General features: G+C 38.5%; 1 long non-coding RNA gene across 1 annotated transcript; it reads right to left on the bottom strand.

Annotated features, from left to right (window-relative positions):
- Window positions 1–4,093: 4,093 nt before the first annotated feature.
- LOC120515013 lies at window positions 4,094–9,400 on the bottom strand. The gene is made up of 2 exons (XR_005630564.1): window positions 9,315–9,400; window positions 4,094–4,365 (listed from the first exon to the last, which is right to left on the bottom strand). It is a non-coding gene; the product is annotated as an uncharacterized LOC120515013 (long non-coding RNA).
- Window positions 9,401–12,716: the final 3,316 nt, after the last annotated feature.

Raw genomic sequence — 12,716 nt, 5'->3', positions numbered from 1 at the left:
GATTTGTTTTTACATTTAGAATTCTAGCAACAGTCAGTTTTGAAATTAATAAATGCTTTACGTAAAAAACAACAGTTTGAAGATACAGATTATTTATAATCAATGTTGTATGACAATAATTATACTTATCTTTAATTTGGAGATATTGTATCTACTAATTTAAAGTGAGCCGGCCGGCACAGTCGACCTGCCCCTCATCTGTTTGGAGTTTTTATGCGCTGGCAGTGCCTGCTTGTGTTTTTCTCTTCTAATTTCCTGCCACATCCCTAAAATACGTGTTTTGGATGAACAGGTCATGTGAATTGTCCCGACATGAGTGCGTGAATGTGTTTGGGGGTCACTGTGTGAAACTGGCATCCCATCCTGCTGGGTAGGTTTTTGCTTGCAGCTGGGGAGGAGCATATTTGACATTTAAGGATAGTTTATGTTTGTAGAGTTATGTTGAACAGGCGCTCTTAGTTAGAAATAAAAAAAAGTCTGCTTTACTTGGGTGTAAACCATTGTATAATTAGGACAATGTAGCAATTAATAATGTTGCTAATGATACCGTCCTACAATGCTACAATTTATTGTGCATAAATGATCTTGTACTATATAACAAAACACTACTCTGTGCGTGCATGGGTGGGTCTGGGCCCTCTGAGCAACCTGATTGGTTAGTTTGCCTATAGTGGTACATTTGACAGAGGAAGTGCTGGGCAAGCGAGATAGAGACACTAGAGGAGGAGGAGGAGGAGTCAAGAATAGGAGGAACGCCGAGAGTTGCCTTCAAAAACAGGAAGTCTTGCAAGCAGAGTCGCCCCTTCCTATATGCAGATCACACACCGTGTGAGGGGCACATGATTGGAGGGTTGATATATTGGGAAGGTTTTCAGATTTAGGATTTCTGCTGGACAGCCAATTGATTTGCACATTTTTGTCATAAGGTTTACATGACTTGACTCCGATAACTTCTCCCACAACCCCAATCTTAACCACGGTGCAAAATGTAAAGCAACAACCTCCTCGATGGAGTGATGCTCTGGAGGTCCAGACACAGGAGAATCTCACCTGATCAAAATGCTATAAGGTTAGGGTTGAAGAGTTAATCCAACACTAACTCCTAAAATAAGATCTTTTTTAAGATGTCTGCACCAATCTCCATTCTGTCACTAAATAATTAAGTATATCCATAAATACTACAAAAGTTCTAATAATAATATTTAAAAAGAAATATTAAAGAACTGTTTTAAAGTCTGCGTTAAAATCAATATTAAGATTACACTTTAAAAACAGATCATATTATACTATAAACTAATCTTTCATTTTGGACTTCAAATTCAGCTAAAAAACAAACTTGAAATAAAAAGAGTATCTAAAATACCTAAAGTATATTCCAATTTAGGTACTTAAAAAAAACAAAAAAGAAACATATAAAACCAAGAACATAAGTGTTAGTAGTGGGACCCTGAGGAGTGACTTTTTAACCTCAAGGCTCTATTTAGTTTTTTATACTATTAGAGCTGCTAATTAAACTTAGGATAGGGGTAAGAAAAAGCTATGAGGTGTTTACTGTATGTATTCAGTGTCCTATCATACAGGTCTACTATACAAGGCACATAATTAAAATTAAAAAACTAGCCATCTTCTTTTATTCTTTTATTTTATTTCTTAATGTGTCAAGGGACACTGGGAGACAAACTGAACAAAGCAAGAATCCATCCTGGAAAAAAGTGCAGGCCTTGCAGATAAATCAAAGTATCATGATCTTATTATTTTCTAAAGTCGTCACAGCTTTACCAGTAACTGGTCTTGTAGCCTTCTATTCTTTTTTTTTTTTTTTCCATTAGATGGGATTCTTAACATTATTATTTTTTGTAATTTAGTAATATCCTAGAGAGGTGTTCAGTCTTTTTAGAATATTTTCGGAGAGTAGGGAGAGGAATTTGTGGTTTTAAAAATATTAACTGTTATTACAAAGGAAACAGAGGTGTAGTAATCCATCTTGTGATACAGTTCTGCATTTGGTTGAATGTTAAATTTTATACATTTTACATACATAAAACATAGGATAATGAGCACTGCCCAGATATTTACATCAATTTATGAATATCTCTAATAAGTGTGAATTGTGTTTTTATTAGGATATACAAAATACCTAGCTATGTACCAAAGATTTAAGTAACATTCTATGCTGAAAAAAATAAAATTTGGCTTAAGACTATAATGACACTAAGCACAGAAATGACACACCCAATAGAAATATTTTCAGCAAACAATAGAATACACCGAGTGACACAATGCAAATGCAGCATTCTGGCTTTGAAGCTTGTGTCTCTTTAATGTCATGGGAGTCTGCGTACGTTTTCTTCCCACGTCCCCAAACACATGCAGGATCAGTTATTCGTCGATTCTAAATGGGCCCTGTTCAAGTGTCAGTGTGTTCATGAATGGACCTTATCCTGGCTGGTGCTGCTAGGACTGGCTGCAGCCCACAGTGCCCCTAAACTGGATTCAAATGTGTTTGGAGAATCTTATATTATCAAATATCAGTAACGCCGTACTGCACGATAACGTGCAATGAATACACTTGGTTTATAGTTTTCATCCTCCTTCTCTGTAGACTGAGCATTCATTTGCTCAGAGGTTGATGCTCTTGCTGCTTTCTGAGCAGCTCTTCTTTTCTCCACCCTAGCGGCCTGCTTCTTCTCTTCTTTCGTCGGCATCTTTTCATGTTAAAACTGATTAAGTCAGAGTTTGTGTTGCAATTACTTAGTACGTTTTCTTTAATTTTTCACTTAAGCTGGCACTTAAATCATTCTTGAGGCAAATGGAAGACTTAAGATATGAAGAGGTAGGGGAAGTGATGGCGAAGGTGGTAGGGATGAGAACGGCGCCCGTATGCATGCGCCACACAGCCACTCCACTGCGCGTTGTCGAGAGTGGATTCTACAATAAAATAAAATAAAAATAAAAAGAGGAATAAATCTTGGAGGTCAATCATCACCCCGAAAGCAGATAATAGACGTCACGTAGTATATGTGTACCAAATTTCAGGTCAATAGTTCAAACGGTTTGCGAGCTACAGGTGATTTAAAAATGGACAGCCACGGTAGCATCTTATATATAAAGATACTGGGTGACAAAGTGGCACAGTGCCTCACAGATCCAGCATGCCAAGTTTGAATCTTGCCCCTCGATGTCGCCTCTTGATAGTGTCTAGGCTTGATACACCAATCTTGAAAACCAAAGATTCTGAATCGGTGCCATTGGATAGAACTTGTAAGCAGTGGATTAGTGCTCAGTCCAGGGTTGTTTCTTACTTTGAATCAACTGTTGCTATATGTAGATGCTTTAAGGCAGGGGTGTCAAACTCCAGGCCTGGAGGGCCGCAGTGGCTGAAGGTTTTCATTCTAACCCTTTTCCTAATCAGTGACCAGTTTTCCCTGCTAATTAACTTATTTTTCTCTTCATTTTAATAGCTCTGTTTTTAAGGATTCAGTTCTCTCAATCGATTCTTTTCTTCATTAAATGACAGCCAAACAGACATGAGACATGAAACAAGCCAAGAGATGACCAGATAAATTGGGGCTGTAAACTCCAATCAATTTCACTCCAATCACTTTCTTAATGAGAAGCCGATTCTTGCTGATAATTACACTCATTATTTAATTCCATGGCTTGTTGCTGCTCTCATTCTGCCATAGCACCGTCAAAATGTTTTGGTGACCTGAGAGATCAGCCTTACTGAGACCTTCACCTTTCTTTTTTTTCAGATACTGCATGATGGGCACAGGCGAGCTGGTCATGTGGCTGCTTGTTTTATTTCTCATTATTATTTGGCTGCTAATTAAGGAAAAAAGAAACAACAAAGGGGACATAGTCAAGTTAATTAAAATTAAGGCAAAAGAAGTTAATTAGCAGCAAAAACTGGTCACTAATGAAGAAGATGGTTAGAATGAAAATCTGCAGCCACTGCGGTCCTGGAGGGCACCCGTGCCTTAAGGTCTTCCCATGACCCTTAATTGACTTAAGCGAGTTTAAGAATGTTATGTCATAATATATACTTATGAGTTGTGGTTAATGGAAAAAACTGCAGATCCACAAGCTGAAATGTTGATGCACCAACCCAGTCGTCACTGTTTATTTGAGACAAAGGAATTAACAAAAGCTGCGCTCAATGACACCAAACCAAATGAAAGTCAGGGTCCTTGACTCAGGAACCTCTCTTGGCTGACAAAGCCCGTTATAATCACTGAATGAAGGAGCTCCGTCCCATGCTGTGTTCTCGTAATGAGTGACACCTCCTTCTGGGAACCGCGGGATATGTAGAGGACGGATCAGACGGGGAGGAGTCAATTGTCCTCACTGGGCGTCTTCTCAGCACTATGGAGGGAACAAAAGAGGATAAGGTTAGCAGTAGTGCCCCCTCTCGACATCTCAGAAGAGTATGGAGGATGACCCACTGACATGCATGCGTAACAGAGTCAACACCATCTACAACCTTAAAAACAGTTTTATGGATAGATGAATGACTCCTTGGGCCACCCAGAGGTGGACAGATGGTTACATACAGTACTTAACAGCAGTTAATGCTGCTTCACACTTCCCGGATTTGATCCCCATTTGGTCAATGTCTGTGTACATTTGAGATTTCCTCCCCATGTCCATGTAGGTTTATAAAGATATTAATGAATACACAATGCTAAAACAAATTACTTTGAGATTAGATTACATATCTCTATTATAAAAAAAATCTTGGGATGAGACGTGATCTTTTGAAGAGAGACAGAGATACTTTCACGTCCCGCAAGACTGTCAAGTCACACCCTACCTACAACCATTTTCAAACAAGACCACGGTCATCTAACCTCTCAGTTGTTGAAATGCTTTTGACAGACACACTTACTGTGCTCTCAGCTCTTAAGCGAGACTAGACTTTGTGCGCAGAGATTTAACCTCTCCCGGGGCTGGAAAAAGGCACGCTACGCATGCAGAGTAGGTTAGAGATAATAGAAGTAGGAAAATTTGAAAGTCTCAAAAAAAATCTCATTAGTGCAAACAAATGGAAAATATTACTCGGTGAAATAACAGAACAGCGAAAAGAGATTGAATAGTGTTTGAGGATGTCTTGGGGAGAAGAGAGACAAGGCAGTGAGACAAAAGAACAGCTGCTGTACAGGCTTTTAAATGTTCGAAACGCCACACGAAATGCAGATCACGCACCACGGCAACAGCAGCAAGCCAGCAGCTGATCGAGCAAAGAGGAGGTAAAAAAAACAACTGTATTTGTTTTCTATTGTATCACCGTTTAAGAGGGGTTTCGAAGGAATGACCGTGTCTCCTTGGGGTGGGTTCAGACCCCCTCTTCACAATGGAGTGTAGCGCTGGTGGGAGGGGGCAAAGCCCCCTAGTTTAATATAATAATGAGCTTCCAAGATTTTCCTTTTTCTCCCCAAATTCACTGTTTTATAGATAAAGGGGAAGTTGAGAAAAAGCTGAATTCACCTCAATTAAGTAAAACCTGTGAATCTAATGAAAAATGTTTACAACATGCCAAATGGAGCTTCTCATCTTACTTTTGATTTCAATTCTCATAGTCAAACCTGAACAGAATTTTCATTATTTAACTGTCATATATAAAAAGAGAGGCAAAATGATGCCACCCTAAACCTTATAGTCCAAGCTGAAATTTTCATTCCTCCCAGAAACGGTCATGAAATCCTCCAAGACAATAGTTAGTTTGTTTTTTCAGAACTGGATATGCTGCCAGAAATTAAGGCAGGTGCTGAAGCAAGAAAAAGTGGAAGGTAAAATGTGAAGGAAGACACAGCAGGTGCATCATGAATGATACCGAAATACAGTTCTAGGAGTTGAAACACAACATCACTGAAGACGAAGCTGCGAAAAACAATTCACCATCTGGTCACCAAGAGTCAGAAACAACTGCAGCATACAGAATATAAAGCGGATAGAGCAGAATCCAAAATGCTATTGTAGAGGACAACAGTGGGCCCATATTGTTGAAATTATTTATGTGAAATGGTGTTTAATATTTATCTAAAATCTACTCTTGGTCAGCTTCTAGTTGTGTACCTCATCCTCCAAGAAGGACTTGAAAGAGTTTTTACCAATTCCCTGTATAATTTTATTTCTATCAGAATCGCCTCTTGGCCTATATTTGCATTCATTTCAAAAGCTCACCTCCTTCAGCCTTTATATATAATTCATAAACCTCGAAGTATGAGTAAGCTCTAGCAAAAAATACTGCAGTTACAGTATTTCCTGGATAGTAATAAATGTATGTTCTTGTGAAATAGAAGGCAATTCTTCCCAAGAGTTTAAATTTAAGATTTTTATTGTACATTGATAACAAGTGGAATAGAATGACATACAAATAAGTAAAAAGGAAAAAAAAAATAAGCTTAACCATATATAATGGATTCAGGAAATATTCAGACCTCTTCACTTTCTGGACCTCTTTTGTTGTAGCTTTAATTTTAAATGGATAATGTTGCCATTTGTCCTGATTATTATACACGCAGTAGCTTCTAATGACAAAGTGAAACTTGTTTTCAGAAAGGTTTCCAAATTTATTAAAAATCAAAAACTGAAATCTCTCATTTCTACAAGTATTCAGACCCTTTGCCATGGCACTCCAAAGTGTGGTTGGGTACATCCTGTTTGCTTTAATTATCCTTGAGATGTGATTGGAATCAACCTCAGGAAAACTGAACTGATTGGACATCTTCTCGAAAGGCACACACCTGTGTATAAAAGGTGACACAATTCACATTGCATATCAGGATGGACAAAATCCAAGCCACGAAGTCCAAGAATCTCTCTGTAGACCTCCGTGATCAAATTGTGGTGGGACATAGATCAGGGCAAGGGTATAAAACCATTCCTAAATCTTTGAGTGTTCCTTGAAGGACAGTGGCTTCAATAATTGTGAAATGGAAGAAGATTGAAACCACCAGGACTCTTCCTACAGTTGGCTGTCCAGTCAAACCGAGTATCTAGGTATGAAGGGCCTTGTCCAGGGAGGTGACCAAGAACACAATGGTCACTCTAACAGAGCTTCAGAAGCCCCCTGCTGAGATGGGAGAACCTGTCTGAAGGACCACCATCTCAGCAGCACTCTATCAATAAGGCACATCTGTAGAGTTTGCCAAAATGCATTTAAGGACTTGGACAGCACATGGAAAGAGGGTCTCGGGTCTAATGAGACAAAACGTGAACAGGCACTATTGTCCGACAAAGACCAGACACCACTCATCAACTGTCAAATACCATCCCTATGGCAAAGCATGGTCAGAACTGAGGAAAGGATAAATGCAGCCAAATACAGGGAGGCCCTTGAAGAAAACCTGCTCTAGACAGCACACAACCTCAGACTGGGACGATGGTTCACATTTAAGCACAATAACCAGAGGCATGGAGCCAGGACAATGCAGGAGTGGCATCTAAACTCATCTCTGACTGTCCGTGAGTGGCCCAGTCAAAGCCCAGACTTAAACCCCATAGAAAATATGTGAAGAGTCTGAAACATGGCAGTTTACAGGCTCTACCTATCTAATCTAAAAGAGTTTGAAAGGATCTGCCAGGAAGAATGGGATAAACTCTCCATACCCAGGTGTGCAAAGCTTCTAGAGACTTAACAAAGAAGGCTGTAATTACTGCCAAAGGGGATTCTACAAGGAGCTGAATTAAGGATCTGAATGCTTACATGAATGTAAAATTTTTTCAGTAATTAGAAAACCTTTCTGCAAGTATGTTTTTACTTTGTGTCATTAAGGATAATTAAGTGTACGCCGAAAGGCAAAAATTGCAAATTTATCCATTTAAAATTTAATTTTGAACACAATAAAGTGTGCAGTGAGTAGGTCTGTACTTTCTGAATGCATTGTGTATATGCACTAAAAGCCTTCTTGAACAGTTTTGGGGTGGTAGACAGTGAGGGGTCCTCTTCATCTCTTTTATAAAATGAATACCTTACAGCTATATCCAAATATTTTCTATAGTGGGTTAGGGTGGAACGTTGGCACACAAACTGGTGCATGCTGCCTCACAGCATCAGAGTCCTGAACCAATTCCTTCTTCTGTGGACATTCACCTTTTTCTTTTAGTACTTGATCCCCCACTGCCACCCCTAGCAATCCTTAATACACATGCAGGCAACTTTAAAGTGCTCCTTTACAAGTGATTGTGTGTGACTGGATGTACCCTGCAAAGCAAGTCAAGTCATCGTTATTTTCATGTGTATTCAGTACAATCAAATTCTCATCCGCTTGTCTCCTTTGAACAGTTGACAAAGATACAATACAAAACTTAGTAATTACATACCGTACATACAAGTATACATAAGATGCAACATATAATGTTCCTATACTGGGTTAAAACTAAATCTACTGAATTCTGTGCCAGTGGCCCTGTAAAATTTGCCCGACTGAAGTAGCAGCACACAATTCATCACCACACTCCAGCAGTGGTCCAGGGTGTACTTCTGTTTCTTATATATTGGTGCCAGGATATGCTTTATCCTTTTAGAATAACCAGATTTGGAAAATGAATGAATGAACATACTTCATAAAGGTGACATGGGAGCACAAGTGTATGCGGTTGCCACACACCTCTGGGTAACTTGGTATGACTCCTAATGTGGCGACTGTTGATGCAGTTCGTTTGTTGTTGAATTTCTGCTAGTATCCTGATGTAGTTAGTAAGTCGTCATCTTTGAAGTATCTAAGGGAGGGTTCTCTGTCCAGAGTGCAGATGGATGAGAGAATTTTGCAGTTAATAATTTAAACGCGTATCTTACACAGTGAGTCAGCATTAAGCAGGTACCTTCTGGACTTTCGTAGATTCAACTAATATGGTTCCACAAATAAGGTATGATTTCATTTGCCGTTCCCCTGTATTTCTGGCTACAATTTAGAGCTACAAAATCTACATTCTTTGCTGTCGGGATCAACAGCCGAGTTCATTGTGAAAATTCTTTACGCACGCTCATGCTTTTATTACTACAGTGCTTGCTGAGCGTCCGCAAAAAGACATTCAATTTAAAGCTCCTAAAAACAGAGCTACCAAAACGATATATTGTTTTACTTGCATCATATAATACCTAAAACATGTAAGGTATAATACAAAGCGCGATCTGTTCTTTTTATATTTGAGCACAGGCATACAGTTAACCTAGTCTTCGTATAGAGAGGTGCCAGTACAGCTAAAACACGAGATTGATTCACACATATATTAAAGCAGTGAACATGAGATATTAAATGTTAATTCAGAAACTATTGAAGTGAAAGTTAAGAAGGTGCAAATGTACGCACCGATTTTTTTCTTTTAAGTTTACGTGTTCCATATCGTATTACAATAAAACTGTGCAGTACGCTCCTCTCACCTTCGTCGCCGTCTGTCAAACTCATTGCCTGGGTCTCGCTCTCCGCACTCTGCATTTGGGTAAACGTATCCAATAGCAGCCGGACGGCCAATCAAAACCCAGTCGGCTGGCAGATCATTACTGCGCGTGCGCTCAGTCAGAACGCTGTGCTCTAAACTGCATGTGTTTTCTTATTAACCGCTATAAGAAATAATGAAATGGGCTTTCAAATGGTACAACTTTCAGACATTCTCTTGTTATGGTTGACTTCATTGTTTACTGCTGTAGTAATAATGCCGGTCTACTGAAACTGTTGTACACTTCTCACCTCCAGACCACTGTAACATTGACTTGCCACATTGCCAAGAAATAATGAACGTGCGGAATCAAAATTACAAGCATATCATGGCATGGCGTTCCGTCAAACAGCCGTGGGTAGCCCGCAAGTCCATCGCAGAGCCACTCGCAGATACAACCACAAATCACCATTTAATCTTTGAGGAAGTGGTGGGATTCGAAACGAGAGATCTGAAACTGTGAGACGATCGTGCGACCCACCACCAAGTGCCACCTGATTATAAATACGCTGTACATGTGACAGTATTACTGCAGCTAATACATGAATGTAAAATTCACTTGTGGCGTCCTCAAAGTGGGGTGGCAGTCGTCCATATGGAGCTAAATTTAATATCTAAAAATGTCAGTTTTGACATTTAATGTTTAAACACGTTTCACTTGAAGTTGGAGTCCTTATAGATCAACAATACTTTAAAATCAATAGGTTTACTAATTAATTAATGAAGGAGAGTTTCTAAAACAGTTATTGTTTCGTTAGTTGTATGAAAATACATTTTCTGTAGAAGTAATTTAACAAAAAAAAGTATTTGAAGGAAGATTATATTCGGCACAACTGAGCTGTCTCAATATTATGAAAAAAAAACAACAACATTAATCGCATTGTTTCAATACAGACATGACACTTAACAAAAGTAATTAACTTCAAAAAAAGTCGGGAGGCTGTGCAAAATGTAAACGACAACAGAATGTGATGATGTGCAAATCTTTTTAATTGAAAATAAAACAAAGACAACATATTAAATGTTATTGTTTTATAAAATAAATATATGTTCGTTTTGAATTTGACGACAGCAACAAGTTTCAAAAAATAGGATTGCCAAACAAAAGAGTGGAAAAGTTATGTAATGCTAAAAAAATAATAATAATAAAGTACCTGACTGGGTATAAAAGAAGCATCCCGGAGAGGCGGAGTCTCTCTGAAGTAAAGATGTTAGAAGTCAGATTGCGCAGGCAAATAGTACCATATATATATATATATATTTAAGAATAATGCTCCTCAGCGTAAAATTGCAAATAATTTGGGGAATTTATCATCTGCGGTACCTAATATCAGCAAAAGATTCAGGGGATCCAGAGAGAAATCTCTGCGCAATTCTTCAGTAGAAATCACTGCGTGGGCGGAGGAACACTTCCAGAACCCACCGTCTGTGAACACAGCTCGTCGCTGTACCCTCCAATGCATGTTAAAACGGTACCATCCAAAGAGTGCTGTTAAAAGAAGGGCTGCCACAAGACATAGTAAACATGCCCCTGTACCAACCTTTATGAAATTTATTGCTGGCAATAAATTCAAAATGAGCATATATTTTTCAAAAAAACAATACAATTTCTCATTTTGAACCTCCGATAGTTTGTCTTTGTACTATTTTCAATTAAATATAGGGCTTACATGATTTGCAGATCATCACTTTCTGGTTTTATTTTAATTTTGCACAGAGTCCCAGATTTTTTTTTTTTTTGGAAACAGGGTTATAACTACAGAGAGTGTGTAAGCCACAAGTACTGTCGTTAACTTCAGAGAACATAAACTAGAAACTCCATGCTGTCAACAGTTTTTGTTTACCAGATTTGTACCTATCATAAAATTAATGAAGGCCTACTTAGGTAAAACACAGATGACATGATACTGTAGCTAGTAAATATACACTTAGAATTTCTAAAATGACAAAATCAGTATAGACTTAGTACATAAGTACATTTATTATTAGAGTGAATTTCCTTTAATTTCTTCTCCATAATAATCTGTATACAGTCAGGTCCAGACGTATTTGGTCACATTGTTCATAATTTTAGCTATGTACCCTCACAATGGATTTGAAATAAAACAATCATTATGCGATTGAAGTGTAGACTTTCAACTTTAATTTAAGGGGTTACAAAAATATTGTATGAGCTGTTTAGGAATGACAGCCATTTTTTCTGCATAGCTCCCCTATTTCCAGGGGCTCAAAAGTGTTTGGACAAACTAACATAATCATAAATATAATGGGGATTTTCAGTCATATCATCAATAAACACGAGTGACTGACTTCCATTGGCAGCCATGCATGATCATGCCATAACACTACCTCCACCATGTTTTACAGATGATGTGGTATTCATCGGATCATGAGCTGTTTCTTCACTTCTCCATACTCTTCTCTTTCCACCATTCTGTTATGTATTGATTTTAGTTTCATTTGTGCAAAGAAAATTGTTCCAGAACTTAATAGGCTTTAAAAAATGTTGATGTTTGCCATTGGTTTGCACCTTGTGGTAAACCCCCTGTTTTTACTTTCATGAAGTCTTCTCTTGATTGTAGACTTTGGGAATGATAGGTCCTACCTTCCCGACAGTGTTCATGGTTTGGCTAAATGTTGTGAAGGGGTTCTTCTTCACCAAGGACAGAATTCTGTGATCATCCAGCACAGTTGTCTTCTGTGGTTTTCCACACCTTCTGGTGTTGCTGATTTCACCAGTGTATTCCTTCTTTTTAAGAATATACCAAATGGTTGATTTGACCACTCCTTGTGTTTCTGCTATCTCGCTAAAGGGTTTGTTGTTTTCTCAGCCTAATGATGGACTGTTTTTACTTGCATGGACAGGTCCATTTTGACAGTGCACAGTGACAGCTTCCAAATGCAAATTCCATACTTGTAATCAATTCCATACCTTTTAGCTGCTTAATGTTTGAAGAAATAACGAGGGAACTGCTCCCATTTGGCCATGGAACAGCTTGTCAGTCAAATGTCTATATACTTTTGAGCCCCTGGAAAATCGGGGGAGTCTATGCAGAAAAATGGCTAAACTTAAGTTCTATCTGCTCTCTGCCCGTTGAGGGCACATTTATATGTTGTGTGTCTGGCAGCATGTACAGTGGCCGACAGTCTAGATAGCTTTACCTGCCAAAAGTGTTTAGTTAATTTAGAGTTGGTCGGGAAAATACACAAATTGGAGGACCGCGTTAGGAATCTGATAGCAATTAGGCAAACTGAAAATTGGATCGACTCGGTTT

This window comes from Polypterus senegalus, chromosome 14 (genome assembly GCF_016835505.1).
Source record: "Polypterus senegalus isolate Bchr_013 chromosome 14, ASM1683550v1, whole genome shotgun sequence".
NCBI classification, from domain to species: domain Eukaryota; kingdom Metazoa; phylum Chordata; class Cladistia; order Polypteriformes; family Polypteridae; genus Polypterus; species Polypterus senegalus.
Note: the sequence above shows the minus strand (reverse complement) of the source record. Positions and strands in the feature narration are given on the sequence as shown.